General features: G+C 45.9%; 1 protein-coding gene across 3 annotated transcripts in view; it reads right to left on the bottom strand.

Annotated features, from left to right (window-relative positions):
• LOC122784870 (RNA binding protein fox-1 homolog 3-like) overlaps window positions 1–15,639 on the bottom strand; it is a 498,591-nt gene that overhangs the window by 312,458 nt on the left and 170,494 nt on the right. For all 3 annotated transcript variants that reach the window (XM_044050270.1, XM_044050274.1, XM_044050273.1), the window contains exon 4: window positions 959–1,026. The gene's annotated coding sequence lies outside the window, so the exon portion shown is untranslated. The remainder of the gene's footprint in view (window positions 1–958; window positions 1,027–15,639) is intronic.

Genomic DNA, 15,639 nt, shown 5'->3' with positions numbered 1-15,639 from the left:
TCTCAACACCCCCACACACACACACACACACACTTCATGGGCTGTAGAAACGGACACTGACCTTCCCGCATTATTATACACACATACAAATATGCTTATACAGACCACGTATGTTCTGATGAAGCACGGTTGTATAACATGTGGAGACACGTGGGTGCGAAATGTTGAATGGAAAAACATGGAGCTGCTGTTGTTGAGCAAACACATACGCTGTGGAGAAGGAGAAGAAGGTGGGACAAGACAACACATCCGCGTACCATTCATCTTCTCAATCAACACGAGAAAAGAGAGTAGCATATATACATATACATCATCGTTCTCAACATGATAACGACAGAGAGACAGAGACAGAGACAGAGAGACAAACAAAAATGACTCAGAAGTTTAGTCGGCAGAGAGATTCCTTGGTTCCAGCTGCCCCGGCTGTCTGATGAAGCGCTCTCAGCTCGTCAACAACATCCCCTATCGTTCCTCCACAACTATCTACTCACAAAACCAGGACCCGCCCCCTTTATCCCTTTCAGCAATTCCACCATCCTCCAAGAGAAACACCTCCAGAGGCAGAGCCGGCTGCTCGCAGCAGCAGCAGCAGCAGCAGCAGTGTCGGCAGCAGAAATCTCTTCTTCCCTTCTTCCCTTCTTCCCTTTCCTCCTCCTCCCCCCCCCCTCGCCTCCTTTCACATTCTCTTGTCTATTTCTGTGCATCGTCTCGCTCTCAATCCTTTTGGTATCCACTTCTTTTTCCCGCGCTGCCTGCCTGCCTGCCTGCCACACAGCGTTTGTGCGCCACAGATGAAATCATAATAAAAAAGAACAGCAAAAGAATAGGAGACGAAGAGGAAAAAAAAAGAAGAGGAAGAAAGAAGAAGAGAGAAAGACGGAGAGAGAGCGAGAGAGACACACACAAACCCACAATCGGCAGCGGCTGGAGAAGCCAAAATTAGCATGAGAATACTCACAGTGTTGTTGCCGAAGCGAGCGCGGTGATGGGAGAGAGCGCGGCACCGGTCCCTCCGTCAGATACAACCTGCACACACAAGATTGAAGAGGGGAGGGAGGGGGAAAAAAAGAAAACTAGGCTGTGAGAGCGGCAAAGAGGAGGAGGAGGAGAGAAGAGCAGGACAAGAAGGAGGAGGAGGAGAAGAAGATGAGGGAGGAGGAGGAGGAGGAGGAGGGAGCAGAGCATCCAATGTGCACCAACAGGAGCCCGAATAAAGAAATACAAGGATTCCTCTGGGAGAGTGTTTGGGCAGCTATGTGTGTGTGTGTGTGTGTGGTGTTGACTGAGGTGTGTGTGTGTGTGTGGGGGGGGCTGGGGGTGATGGAGTCTTTGGAAAATATCAAACTCGCTCACTCACACTCACATGTACGGTTGCACTCGGGTGCACAATCACATCTGACAGGTCTGATCTGCAGTCCACCTACCTCCTTATCACTACCTCACTCTCTCACAGCACTACATGCTCTCTCACTCTCTCACTCTCTCACTCTCTCACTCTCTCTCTCTCTCTCTCTGCACTGCCTCACACTGATGCTGGAGATTCTGCTGTACATGGGAAGCTATCGCCCGCATCTCTGTAGAGAGAGAGAGAGAGAGAGGGAGAGAGGGGACACCATCGGATCTCCGGGCCCGCCCGCCCGCTCGTACGCCCACGCCACCCCACCTCACCCTCCCTCCCTCTCTCCCTCTCCTCCCTCCCTTGTACGGAGAGAAGCGAACGCTTCAATTGAATGAAAGCAATCCCCAGTGGCATTCAGGCAATTATAGCGGCTGCTGCCACTGTTTTCGCCTCGTCTGTCCTCACGCCCTCCGCTTTCTCGTCTCCATCCGTTTTCTCCTGGGCAGAATCAGGAGTCTGCTCTCCCCCGCGCAACCTCCCCATCCATCCATCCCATCCCTTTTTTTATGCATAAACCACTATTATTAATCTTTGTTTTTTTGGATGGGAACACCCTTTTTTGGTCGTCGCTTCCTCCTCCGTCAGCCCACGTGAAGTCTGTCGTCTTCCCTCTACGTGGTGGCTGCGTGCGGATGATCAAAAAACTAGAATTCAACACTGCAGTACGGAACTTTTAAATATAAACAAATGTGACATTTGAACCACCGACAAATGAGTTCACACAAACGCAGGTTCGGTCTATCATCTGTGTTTCTCAATGTGGAGGTGTCTGCATGTGGTGTCACCCGGCGACATTATCCCCGCTGCACACAGGAAGTGGTTTGTTTTATGTCGAGACAAACGGAGGCAGCAAGTAAGACTGGAGACACAAAGGAGTTTTCACGAGAAGTTTCCAAAGTTTTTAACGGGGTAAACATTTACGGTCACCGCCCGCCCCTGCTCTGCTGCTGTATACGCACAAACGCTCCCTCAGTCAGGTCTGATAGTTTCAGAAAAGGTATTTTATTTTTCAAAATAACACAATCCTTTGTTTCTGAAAGTGCAAAGTTTCTCTGAGAAAAGTCGAAGGGGGAAACAAGACAAACGGTGTCGGGCGACCTCACCGACCCCAGTCACCACGAGCACATAAAACGAGCAGATACGGATAAATGATACTGTATTTTTTCATTGATGATTCACTGATGAAACTCCAGTATCGTGACAAGAACCAGCGCCACTAAACATTTTCCCCACCTCCCTGTCCCCTCACACACACACACAAAGTTCCACAACCACCCCTCCATATCAGCTCCATCTTGCAGAACCTGACAGCACCATTCCGCTCCAGCAGCTACTGAGAGGTGAAATATATTAATCCTCCTGGCCTTATCAGGCCTTTCAAGGCTATAGCACAGCATGGCATGGCATGGCATGGCACTGCACTGAACAACACAAATGATTCAGGAGAAACTTTCATATCTGTCTTTAAGGTCTGTTTTCTTTTTCTTTTTTTTTTGATGCATGCTGCTGCTGCTGTTTTTTTTTTTGAAAATCTAGTGCCACATATAACACGGACAGAAAAAAAGAAGAAGCTGTAAGTCAAACACCTCAGCCTCTAATCAGGTAGCCCTCCCTCCTTCCCCTTCGCCCCCGCACGCCGCATCCCTCCAGCCACGGCTGCACTTTATCTCCCCTCAATTAACATCTTCTGAGCGAGCTTCTATTATCTTACCCACACAGAGCGGAGAGGTCCTCTGAGGAGACGCCGTGGAGGACGGTGCAGCGGCGGACAGACGGGCTCCTCCTCCTACAGCCCTGATGAGGATGATGACACCGACGCTGCCTCGGTTTGCAGTAGCCTAATTATACTCGGACATGACAAACTGTAAGCAAGAGGTGCTACAGGAACAAACACAGGCAGGCCGCGGTGGTTGAGCGGGCGTGTATGTGTGTGGCACCACTGGAAGCGTCTGTGCGGGGATTATCTGCCGGGGAACAGACACGTCGGCGTCAAACGTCGGGACAACATCGTCTCAATCTCGTCCGACTGTTTGTTCAGTTTGATTGTGTTTATTCTCCATGTTCTGCACAAGCATTAGCGCCGCGTTATAGCGTCGACTATATTCACCGCTCTGGACGTGAACGTAAGGCAGCGAGAGGCGAGACTCAAGGATCCTGTAATCTAACAAAAAAGTTTTTAAGACTTTGTTTGTTGTCTGTGTTTTATTTGTACGTTACTTGGACTTCCTCTAACAGCTGCTTCCCCTCCCCAAGGATGATGTCATCTCATCATGATGTAGCACTAAAAGTGGGGCTGCAGCTCATGATTGACGGGGTCATCGTTGGGTCCATAAAATGTCCAAAAATTTTGAAATTCTTCTCCAAATTTTGGGATAAATGTGGCAAGAAAACCAGATAATAGTCACATCAGAAACCGATGAATCAGTGATCAGAATAGTTGATGATGAATTGTTGCAGCCCTTACTTTAATCACAGCTCCAGCTCTGAGCGACGAGAACCAGCGTGTCATTAAAAACACGCACCTCATGCTCAGGAGCAAGAATCAGGGAACTATGACCACTTTATCTTCACGCTAACAACTAACAAGTTCTACACTAACACTTTTATCCACAAGAGCAACACACTCTGAAGGGAAGAACAGGGACATGAATTATGTCTTACGTTAAGCTTTACCTTCAGTTTTTGTTTGGGCAAATCTGTCTTTGTTTACCGTGGAGAAGTCAGGAGTTCCTTTGTCTCTTTATCTTAATTTGTCTCTTGAAAAATGAACAGAAACTAACAACAACTTTCCAACTACTTTTCCTGTCATATCACCAGAAGGTGGTGATGGTCTTCAGTGTGGTTGTTCCAGGACTCCAAACACCACTGTGTACATTTAAATACTGCATACCTGATGCAGCTGGTTGCCATCATTTTCTATAATGTGAACCCCCACCCCCACCCCCGTCCTGTTTCAGCTGTTCGGCTGCCCCGTCCAAACCTCCCTCTCACCCCATGAAACCATCAAACCACCCGTTAAGCCATCAACCTGCCCTCTCTTTGTCCTTGCTCCCCTCCCGGCAACAGCGAGAACACGGCGCCCGGCGCCATCAACGCTGAGGTAGCTCGGCAATCTGTCCCCGCCCACCCCCTCCCCCCTTTGCCTTCTTTTGGCTCATGCCGGAGACTATTAAGAGTATTCTATTACTGTAGGGTTAACCTGTCACACACTGCTGTGGTTCTTTTTATTGTCTGGCCTGCTCTGAAAGGGCAGGAGATAAAACTCCATCAGCGGAGGAAAAAAACTACCAACACGCGCCGCCATTCATCGGAGGGGGAGGGGGTGGGGGGTGTTACCCCTTCATGGAGGAAGATGCCGCTCGCCGCAGTGGAAGTAGAATCCTCACGTCACGCAGAGGATGAATCGTGACTCGGAGAAAGGGAGCTCGATCACGGCTGAAGGAGCTGACGTATCGACCAAGATCAAGCGGTTGCAGCAGGCGAGTGAGGGGGAAGTGATTAAGACAGCACACCAGTGATCAGTGGATGACAGGGGTCAATCCCCTGTTGGGGCAATCGGGTAGTGGCCTTGGGGCGAGGTACTTAGCCCCCAACCCAACACATGAGCTAAACACTCGACACTGCGAGTGGATAAAATGTCAACTCCAACTTCACCCGCCGCGAAAGGTTCAAAGCGAGGAGATGACAGCGAACGCTTTAGTTATTAAAAAATTCATATCGTAATGAAACAGCTGTGTTCCATCCCAGCAAACAGGGCACTCCCTCTCAAACCCCCTCCCACCCTCCCACCACAACCCTTTTTTTCTCCATGGAATCCATCAAGGGAGGGCCACAATTAAGTGACTAATTTGATTAGGAGATAATGTGAGTCCCACTTAATGGAAAGGACAGACTTCACAACACAGGCAGATTAGTTTGGTGGATGCCTGCTTATTAATTAAGACAGCCCTCCGTGCCCGTATTAAGTCAAACGCACAGATGCTGTTTTAATGGGTCAGGATAGTTCCCCGAGTAAGACAAACGGCGACGTGGTCGGTGTTGGAAATCAGACGCAGGTGAAAGAACCGTGAAGTATCTGCGAGAGGAGTGGTCTTTAAACTTTCATTAACTGCCCGTCGTTATGTAACAGCCAGCTGGGATTGTTGTAAAAAAAAAAAACTCCTCATTTCACTGTGCTGCATCTTTGTTTCCACTGTGTGTCATCGCACACCATGGCAACAGCGGCGAGTCGCTGCACTTGTTCAAATTACCTCATTCAGTTGTTTTTTTTTTGCTTCCCTCCTGTCTCTGATACTACATAAGCCCTTCATAAAAGCTGCTGCTGCTGCTGCTGCTCGTTGTGTAATGATTTGATGCGTGAGCTGAAGCTCTGCGACGACGCCTCCTGCGCCGCTCCCTCCGAGATTTTGCTATAAACAATCGATGAATAATTTATCGATTAACTAATTTAGAGTTTGAGCGTGATTATTGTTTTCTCTTGTGTAAACTGTGTCGCAAAGTCATTTTGTTTTTTTTTCCCGCCACCTCATGGAATAATTTGTCACTGATGTCTTGTTGTTTATGTCCTGCATGTGCTGCCTGTGGTTGCCCACCACACATATCACATTAAAATATGTAATTATTGTGTTGATCCAATGAAAAACAGACTTTTTAAATACATGTCAACATGTTTGTTTGACTGAATTTGTAGTCTTTCATCTGAATAACACTGCCAGGGAATTCAAATTATTACTATTTACGTTCAAGTGCACTTTGTCCAATAATGTTTATTTGACCTGAAATGCGAGTTAATGGACGACAGAAAGACACAGCGACGCGCTTGACATGGGACCAGCTACAGTGTGGCTTGGGCTGTATTTTTTATGTTCAAACACGACTGAGATTATTGAACAAACCCGGCACAAACCCAGCGTTTTGTTTTGTTTTGTTTCGTCCAAGCCTGGCTTGAAGACGGCATGCAGACACAGAGTGAGCGGAAGAATACTCTGACTGTATTTACGGTTACGGCAAATGGAAAACTTTCCCGTCGATCACTGTGCTGCCGCAAAAAACGCTAGACCTCCCAGCTCCAGAAGAGAAACACGAGTCCAATCACTTTCCAATCAGTGTCTCCTTATTATCACTTATTATGGGACTCAACCAGACCCCAGGCCCACAATCCTTTCCGGATTTTTGTCTGAACCCTGCCCAACCAGACCCGACCCTGGTCAGTTAACCCTCCAACACTCACATTTTTGTACACTTCTTTAATTTCCAAGCATACTTTCATAATTTCCAACATCTCATAAAACAAAAAAAGGCATCAATGGGGGACCCTGTGCAGAGCTTCTACAAAATTAGGCAACCGTTAACGAAATAATGGAGCTGGGAACTTGTTATGTGGTCTACCCATTCCTGCGACATGTGGTGAAGGCACAGCCTAACCTCACACCAACACTGTGCCAACGAGCCACCTGCTAAAGTTGATTTGCTACATGACGTCGCGGGTCAACCCCAAAAAGAAGCTGAAAGGAGGCACAATGACCCCTAGTGTCACAAGGTGGTCCCACACTTCATTCAGTAACTCATGTAATTAATGCTTATACGAGTATAGTCCAATTAAATGGCAAAGTCGACCGATCATGAAAGCGCGCTGAATGACAACCAGTCAGATTAATCTGTCGTGCAACAGCTTCAACAGGAGTTCCCGTAGGGAAACAAAAGGTTAAAAAAGAAGCCAAGAGTGTGAGCGATTGCTGTATTTGTGGCAGTTCTCGAATCCTGTGCCACGCTCTCTCATTCCGAGCACACCTCACCAGCTCCCGTGTGCTCTACTTACGGTGGACCGAATCCCCGCTGCGTGGAGCGGGAAGGGTATAATCTCCCAGCAGTATTCTGGGTGGTGAATCTCGCCGGTGTTGTCTGTGCATACCAATGGCAACCTCCCCTCTGTCTGAGGAGTTATGATGGATAAAGACATGAAACGGCCACACGATGCATCAACATGCTGCAGGAGGGGAGGGAGTTTACCACTTTGGCGGGCGTTACTTTCGCCACCTGCCTCCCGTGGCAGTCGCATGACGCTGGATTGAATCCGGCGTGCCTCGTAAAAACAGCCGCGCCAGTGTTGTGTATATGCATGCGTCCGGCCTCCCCCCCGGCCGACGTGATGGAATTTCATTTGGATCCTCCTGCACACGGGGAGGTGAAGGAGCACGCAGGTTAAACAGCGGCGGGACGGACTCGTCGTCTTTGGATTGTATGAAAAACAAAAATCCAGACGGACGGAGCATAAAAGCGGGTTCACATGTCACACACACGTGTGCTTATATGCATACATGTGATATAAACCCCAGAGTGATGGAGTGTCATGAAGCCACACAAGGGGGCGACAGTGTCAGGTGACTCCCCTCGTGGATACATATGAATACACACATATATATATATATATACTAATGTGCATCTCATTGGTATGTGCAGCGAGATGAGGCCTTGGCTCTCCTCTGATGATGATGTCTGCTGAGAGCCCGGGCCAAACCCTGGTCGAGAGCCAAACTGACAACTCTGCTGAGGTGGAGGGGAAGATTTCGCCGAGCCTCTGTTCTCTCACCAGGGGATCCCCCACATCATTTAGCGCCTCATGCAGATCGCTGCTAGTGGCAACACAGCCCTCTGGGCCCGGGGAATTAATGTACCAAGCAATGGCAGAAGTGATTTATTAAAATAACACACCCTGATGAGAGAGGGAGAGAGAGGAGCCAGGGTTTTTCTCCCCCCCCCCATACACCACAGAGGGTAGGAGATGGATTCATATGTATAGGTGCGCCGGGCTAAAACAGAAGCAGAGGGGAGGCCGAGGGGACCGGGGGCAGCCACTACACAAATTGTGCGACAGTCCTCGCTGTCATTGCTTATTTATTTACCCTCTTTCCATTTGAGTCAGGCCTTGTATTAAATTGATCCCTCCTGCCGCGTTTTGCCTTGTTGAACAAGCGCAAAGCCCCGTTAAGTGTCTGTGAAAGGCTGGTGATTGTGTTTGTGGCGCCCCGGGTGCGCTGAAGCCGTCCGCTCCCCTCTATCTCCCCCGGACAGACGGGATTAGAAGCTGGGAGAGGAGCTGAATGACCCTCTGGGGGGGGGGACGATGGAGAGACGGGCAGGCAGTGAGCAGCTCGGTCTGAGGCTCACACACAAATACAAAGAAATGCGAACATGTGTGTGTGTGTGCACTGGAGCAATCTGAATGCTCATGCACACACGGCCTCAAAAGCCTCTTTCACAATAAAATTAGCAGGTAGGAGTCAGGATTTTTTTTTTTTTAGGAAAAAGTAAATTAATACAAATCCCATTGCCACTGGTTTGTCTGCATGGTGTGGATGGTGGTGTTGTTTTTTTCACCTCTGCATCATTGGTGCGTGAAATGGTGACGTTACAAACGTGCCAGAAACAGAACAAGTCAGAAGAAGAAGAAAACAACAACAACCGCAACAACAACAATGGAGCTCAGTGACAATTTTACACTTGTTAACAACGTCGGAGCTCAAGCTTTGGGTTCCTCACTCAAACTGAACCAGTGTTTTTAGAAGTGACATCTATTGCTATTCTTTATAAAAACAAAGGATTTATTGAATTATCCTTAAGGATATTGCATTGTTCACTTGTGACGGCGTACATATGTCGTACTGTGTCGAAATTTCAGGGAAACACAACTGCTGGAATCCACAAATCAGGTTTTCAAACTCTTCCTTTCAAATATTCTTTAAACTAAGAGAAGGAAAGGATTATTTAAGTTTGAATTCATCAAAGTGAAAACAAATATTAAATACAGACGTGTATGTGTCTGTTTTGGGGATAAAGTTAAGGAACGACGCTGAATGAAGGAAATCTAGTGCTATAAGTGTAAGTGCAATGATTCCATGTATGTAACCAAAATAAAGATGAATGAATGAATGAATATTAAAGCACTAAAATGTTCATTTTGTTGTAATAAGGTCCAAAATTGTCAACACTAAAGATTTACCAAAACCATTCCTGGCTAAAGGTGAAGCCACTGGCTGTTTTGCATCAGAAACATGAATGTGAATGTGGATTAAATTAAATTAAATTCCCACTGGTGAAAAACCCATTTAAACCCAGGATTAAATCTTTTTTTTTTTCAGCAGTGCGCAATGAGTTATTAGTAACACACGTTGGGCTAAAATGCAAAAGATTGAGCTTAGATCTGTCCCCCTCCAGACAGACAGACATCCACAGACGCAGACACCACTTGGCCATGAGCTCACACATTAGTTAGTGTACAGGCAGGAATGCGAGTGTCTGCAGCCTCCTCTCACCACCGATGACATCTAAACATCTGCTACTTCAACTCAACATCTGCTGTTTAACTGCTCACATCCAAGGTCTCACACTTAAAGATTTCTGCTCTTTCTTTCTTTTTTAATTAAACAAATCAAAGTTTTGTGTTAATTCTCTGCGACCTCCTCCGTGATTGTGCAGCAGTGGTTGATGGAAAAAAAAAGAGTTTATGTGCTTCCCTACACAAAAACTGCTGATGCATTTACATAACGTCTCATATGTCAACGCGACTAACTTGCTATAGCAACATGACACATCAGTGAAAGATCTGCCAACAACTAAATCAATTAAGCTAATTCAAACATAAGTCAGCAAGTTCTCTTCATACAACTTGCTGACTTTGATTTGAACAAAAACAATACTCGTGAAATTTGTGTCCAGCCTTTAGCTAACTAATTAGCTAGCTTAGCTAGAAGCCAGTCGAAGGAGCGGCCCCTCAACTCGCAAAAGTTCAACTTCCGGTAACAAATGGAACGCAGAAATAAAATAAACCATACTAATGTGTCAATGTAAGTTAGAAAATGGTCTTCATATAACTTGACAACTTTAATTTGAACGAGTACAATACTTTGTGTCTAGCTTTTAGCTTCTTAGCTTCTCAGTTGAAGGAGACCCCCTCAACTCACAAAAAAAGTTGAGAAAAAGGATGCGATGGAAGACTGGATGGACAGAAAGCGAGACCGAATTATCATCGACACCGTTATCCACATTTGCTTCCTAGTTTTAATCATCGTTATGATGGAAAATGAAAACAGAATATCATGAAATGTGGATCAATGTTTTTTAAATGTCAACATCTTCATTTGTTTTGTTTTGCCCACACAAAAGATGACAAGGGTTACAGGGTTTTTGCTATGATCTCTCGCGGCCCACCTACAGTACCTCAACGGTCCACCGGGGGGTCGCAACCCACACTTTGAGAAACACCGTGCTAACATCAACGCGGCTGAAATCAAAAGTGTAAATGATGTGTTAAAGGAGAAAGACACTGGTAAACTTTGTACATGTAACGTGGAGGTTTGAAGAGTTAAAAATGGATTTCAGAACGTTACTGTACGTCTGCGGCTTCAAAACAATCAAGGATCAACACAAGTCAGATCCGATGGTCGCGATGTCGGGCGCCTTCGTCCACGTGTTCAGGCTCCGTCTGACATTTACATCTCACACACCTCATTGAACACTGCGTCGTCTTATTTTATTGGATATTATTTTTAGTCGTGCGTCACATTTGAATAAAAACAAAGTTTGACTTTTCTTTCATAAGCAGTGTTCTCTTCGATCCTGGCAGGGCGAGGCCCCTTGTCTCTTCTGGCCAAAGGAACTCTGGGTCAGTGAAGTCAAAGTGAAAGTGGCAGCAACTCAAATCAAATCAAGTCAAAATCTGATTGTGCGCGAGTGCAAGAGGAAGAGGAAGATTTTTTTTTTTTGTTTTGCAAGAAGACAAAAAAGCTGTGTTAGTGTCGGAGGAAAAGTTACAAGTGGAACCTGAGCCGTCAGAGCATCTCTGTAAAACAAGCAGGGCCGGCCCGAGCCTTTTGGGGGACCTAAGCAGAATTTGATTTGGGGGTCTGGGCTCCTGCCCCAGAAGATTTTGAATCTGTTAGATGTGATTTCCTATATTCTGGTGCATTGTTGAGAGCTGGAGAAGGGCATTACATAAATGTGTTCAGATTCATAGCCTTTTGCTTTTTGACTTATTATTATTAAATAGGTTTTTTTGTGGCTCCAGATTCATTTTATTTTGGAGAGGAGACAAAAATGGCTCTTTTCATACGAAAGGTTACAGATCCCTGACCTAAACCGTTTGAATGTGAGTTTTTGCTGTTTTTATTAGCATATATCATAGTAAACTAAGAGGTTTAGGGCTGATGTTTCAAATGAGGGTCATTTCACACTTTTATGTAGGAAAATAAAAATGTTCAGGGTCAACATTTAGGTAAATAAATGGGTTTGGTGCTTCCCATTGGTGATACATGGTTTTCACAGCACATCCAGATCGTTTTAATACATATTTAACATATTTCTGTAAATCTTTGACTTTTATTTCCTGGGTTCAGAGCCTGACAGTTAAAGACAAGAACAGCGTAAAAAAAATCTGCTCTAAAAAGTGACTGGGATGGAACAAACAGACTCGAATATGTACTGTAATGGAGAGAATCCACCAGAAGGCATTAAAACGTCCCGGCTTCACCTGCACCTCTGTTGTCATCAGAGTGTCGTTACCTGCTCACACAGAAAAAAGATCCTTTGTCCCTTAAGCTGTCACACTTTTCACAATTGTACCTTTCCATAGTTCTTTCTATTGTTTTGATACTGTTCTTTATGCGGTTTTCCATCTTATTTTATCGTTTTACGACGGCGTGTTTCCATCAGCTGGGACTTTCCTTGGCTCGTGTGCACGCTGCGATGTGTTGTCTTTTTGTGTTTTATTAGTCCTTACCACGCTGGTCTTTAATTAATTGCCCTTAGTGGGGACTAATAAAGTTGTTTGAATTGAATTTTCTAAGGGAGGTTCAAGTTCTTCCTCGCAGTCAATAAGCTCTCTATTATTTAGGCTCATTTTGCGAAAATAAATGGAGACGGGTTTGCTGAATGCGAGCTTTAAAGGCGGCGGCGGCGGTGGAGTTTATTTTTTTTGAGGAAATAAAAATGAAGTGGAGAAGAAAGTAAAGCGAGTCAGCGTGCGGGAATACAAGGATGGGAGAAAGCTTTTTTGCCGAGTTTTATACATGTGGCGTTCAATACTGTGACCTTTTATTGTATAATTGTGTCACTGGATGTCTGATGTAGGGGGGGAAAAAGGTAAGAGAAAAAAAAACCTCAAGTGCTTATCCAAAGACCTGAATAGGAAGACGAACAAAAGGAGCTGTAGACACACACTCACACGCAAACACAAAGTGCCGACAGAAAATGTGTTCTTCAAAAGACGGGGAGTCGCGCTACGAAAGTGCATTCTGCGTGTCGAACACACGCAGTCAAGGGGAGACTAACAGATACAGAGCCGGAGGCAAACCGGATTCGTACAGTTCTCCTTTTGCCTTCAGCTTGAACTTTTGTGGCAAAGATGAAATGTGAAATAACAATGGGTTACCATAGCGATGACAGTGGAGCTCATAACTAAGTAGTAGGAGAGATGGGGGGAGCGTCTCGGGAGGGTGTGGTGGTGGTGGTGGTGGGGGGGCGACCAGCTTTTATCTGTCAGCTGCAATCCTCCATCATCAAAGCTCTTCTCCACTTTCAGTGCCAAGAATGAAAGACACCAGTGGATCATTAGTTTCCAGCGAGGAAGACATTTATCCACATTTTTTTTCCTTCTCTCCCTCCCCCACCTCCCCCCGACTTCCATTTTCATAAAAGTTAAAGTGGAAAGAGAATGAAGGAGGGTTCATGATGTGGGTGAGAAGAAGAAGAAGAAGAAGAAGAAGAAGAAGGAGGGGTGTAAAAAATGAAGTCAGCAATCACCACTGTTTTGACCACTATGAACTGATTAATGTCCCATTTTTCCCGATGTAGAATAATCTGTTTCTTTGTGTGCGTTCACACGAAACGCTGCCGTGGTCGCGATAAACAATCGGCGTCGAGATCTTAACCAGCGTCACTGGTGACTCGACGTTAGCTATGTTTACATGGACACGGAATGAGAGTAAAATACGAAAGTTCATTATGTCTTCTGGTTGAGTTTCAGCGCGTATCTTCCGCCTTCCTCAGAAGTGTCACCTGATGTCAGACGTGACGGATTGACCACGCCTCCTGCTGTCCGGTTGCTCCCCCAGACGGACGGTGCTCCAGGTGTGTGACGGCGCGTACGCTCCCTCATCCCGGTTCATCGTCCTGTGCGCACGTTTTCTTGTCTCCGCTGCCTCCGTGATCCACGTTGGTATCAGTTTTCTCCTTGGCCGATTCATTACATGGTTCTGTTGTTTGCAGTGGTCTGAAATAGCTGATTTTAGGTTTTCCTGGTATGCTTCTCGTCACCACCTGACATCAGGCGGCAGTTCTGAGGAAGGCGGAAGGTACACGGCGAAACTGGGTAACAAGGTAAACTCACTGTTGTCCAAAAAAACTAAAATATGTGGAAATCCAACCAATATTTCTATTGCCACTAGGGGGCTACTCCACTGTCTGAGGGAAAATTAGCTATTTTCACTGGATTTATGACGTGAGTGAACACTTTCCCGAGGACTTCATGGTCTCAGTCTTCTTCGATAGAACATGATGTTTAGAGGAAAACAGATGGATCAACTTATGAGCGGACACCAGTGTGATTGACAGCTGGTATCGTCCAATACGAGCGCGGTTTGCTAGTGACCTCTGTGAGTCTCACAAAACTGAGTGGCCGCCACATGGATAATCTCCCTTTTTAAGCCAGTCATTTTCCCTCTGTGTCTTAACCTACGGCTCTCTTCAGGGCTACCTGCGCAGGTAGGAAGTGTGCGCTCTGATGGACATCCCTCTCTGTGAAAGCAGCAGCCCTTTTTGGAGCACATCAATACGCTGAACTTTTCCCGCCGAGTACCTGAGCTCTCCTGCATGACCCCGTCATCCTTTATCTATTCTGTTTTAAGATACCAGTTGCAGGAGACGGAGGAGGAGAAGGAGCTCGATTACCTCCTGGGACAAAAAAAAAAAAATCACGCTACTCTTTAAGTTTGCCAAGTGAGGAAAGTCTTCAGAAGTTGGTTGACAGATCTCTGCGGCGGCGGCGTGAGGGAGAGAGAGAGGGGAGGGGAGGGGAGGGAGCGATGGACATGGTAACCTTGGCTCTCCAAAGGACAAACGCAGAGTTTTGAAAAGATCAAGCAGAAGGGATTCTGTTTATGGAGGAGACACGCAGGAACAGGGGAGAACACGGGGGAGATGCAAGGAGAATGCATGCGTGTGTTCAAATATACAGCGGATAAGAAATAACTAAATCTGATCCTGTTCACTCCAAAAAAAATAGAGAAATAAGCCTGAAGTCACACTCAAGGTCATCGCTGATGTACATTATGATGAGCGATGCTGTTCTTTGTTTAACGCAGACGTTCGTTTTCAAATACAAATTAAAATAAGTCAGAAATGTCACTGACGAGAATTTTCTTCTTTTTTTTTTTTATGACACATGAATCATTTCAGAACCGCCCACCTCCCAATGTAAGAACAAACATTTCTGACACGGCAGAGATAAAGTCTGTCTGACACAGTCATGACCAGATGCCTCGGTTTTTGGCAGGAACAGAAAGAAGCCTCAGTTCTTCTTAGCCCAACATTGAAATTTATTAACTCTGCAAAGCCTCTCTAACACTGAGAACAAAACGGATATTACAGTTACACTAATGGCACAAATTAGAGCAAAAGGAGATGGGGGGAGGGGCCGGGGTGTTAGCTCAGCGAGAAAACCTTTGAGTCGATATAAAAGCGAAATATAAAGAGCATTTTAGAGATGTCTGTTCTCTCGTGTTGTCGTGTCTTCAGTGCTTAAGTAAGTTCTGTTGTTGGGAAGCTATAGTTGCGAATAAGTTAAGCTGGAGTGGGCAGTTGCTTGCAAGGGAAACAAGTCTCTTGAGAGTCTTTTTAAGGAAAACTTGAAGATGAAGTGAAGAAGTAACGGCAAAGCAGCTTCATTTAGCTGCTTCGTGACAACGACAGATTGGCCATTGACTGATTCAAATGTGCATTTATTGCATTGAATGGTTCCCAATTTCCCATCCATTTTGTGGTTGTTCCTCTGTTGGTCACTGACTTACTCAGATGTGCGTTGACCGGTCACTGCAGCTCCAAACGTGCAGCTAAACTGAAGTAAATATGGTGATTGGACACAAATGCTGTGTTTGGAATGGTGAAGCCCTGCGGTCAGGCTTGGACGGACGTCCAGCAGCTCTTATTTTCTGCTCAGTTTGTGTTTTGGTCTGAGTGTGTGACGATTT

The sequence above is a fragment of the Solea senegalensis genome, linkage group LG19 (genome assembly GCF_019176455.1).
Source record: "Solea senegalensis isolate Sse05_10M linkage group LG19, IFAPA_SoseM_1, whole genome shotgun sequence".
NCBI lineage: Eukaryota > Metazoa > Chordata > Actinopteri > Pleuronectiformes > Soleidae > Solea > Solea senegalensis.
Note: the sequence above shows the minus strand (reverse complement) of the source record. Positions and strands in the feature narration are given on the sequence as shown.